The following is a 1,264-nucleotide window of genomic DNA, read 5'->3' on the forward strand; positions in this document are numbered from 1 at the left end:
CTCACTGGCTGAGCGCGGTGCGGGTGCAACACCGAGGGTTGCGATCCCGTTGCCAGTCCCCAGTGCAGGCGCGACACCAAGGGTTGCGATCCCGTTACCAGTCAGTAAAAAAAAGACAAAAAGGAAAAAAATAGCAGGAAAGTCCTGGGCAAACCTAGATGATTGGTCACCCCACACAGCAGCCAGGAAGACTGCAGGGGTCCTGCCAGAGATCTGGGCCCTCTCAGTGTGCCCAGGGGAGCTACACCAAACCTTGGTCCAAAGGAGGCAGGAGGCCACTCTGCCTGTGACACTGGCACACTCAGGGGTAATGCAAGGGAGTGGCATCTCTGGTGTCAACTGTCCCTGGACTCCAGGAAGGGTCCGGCAGGCCGGCGGCCCTACTGAGCTCCTCTCTTCAGGGCTCTGCGACCCGCCTGTCTCTGCTGTTGTGCCTCTCTGTGCTTGGCAAACATCAGCTTGGGCCTCTCCCCCTCCTGCCCTGATTCTCCTAGGATGGCCAGCCTAGAATCAGGGTCCCTGGACTCCTGAAGTCCCCACAGGCCCTCCTGGTCTGGATCTGCCCCTAAGGGGGAGGCAGAAGGAGGGAAGCAGAGGGGGTGCTGGTGAGGATGCTCTGGATCCTGCTCTCTGCACCAGGGCATTCCTGTCCACAGGCCCTGGAGTCACTGTAGCTGGCGGAACCCCCTGCCTGAGTTAGCTCTGAGGTAGGGTCAGGAAGTAGTGGGGGGCTCCTGGGAGGGGAGAGGTGCAGTGGTGACAGACAAATGGAAGTGCGCCAAAGGGTGGGTGCCCAGGAAGATGCATGAACTCTAGCCACTGCTCCCCGGTGGGTGCAGAGCTGGGAGGAAGGATGGAGGGAGGGAGGCACCTGGACTGTGGAAGGCGTGGGGCCTCTGAAAGAAGGATGCCATTGTCCCCTGAGTACCTGCCCTCTGAGAAAGGAAAACCTCCAGGTGGCACCCAACTAGAGTCTGCGGGAGTCCTAGGTGCTGAGTACTGGCCCCCCAGACCACGGATGGGGAGCAGGAGGGGAGAGTTAAGAAATGTACATGCTGCCTCTTGGGGGGTTAGGAGGTTAGAGGGGTGCTTCCTCTGATGGTCTCCAGCCCCAAGAGGAGTCAGCCCCAGCCCAGGCCTCAGCACTGCCCATGGAGAAGGAAAAACATACCTAAGAAAAAGGCCGTCACAGAAGAACCCACACCCCTGCCCTCCCATCCCTGTCCTCCCACCTGCTGCAGCTGGGAGTCGGCACACACAGCCG

This window comes from Galeopterus variegatus, unplaced genomic scaffold (assembly GCF_000696425.1).
Source record: "Galeopterus variegatus unplaced genomic scaffold, G_variegatus-3.0.2 Scaffold6868, whole genome shotgun sequence".
Lineage (NCBI taxonomy): Eukaryota > Metazoa > Chordata > Mammalia > Dermoptera > Cynocephalidae > Galeopterus > Galeopterus variegatus.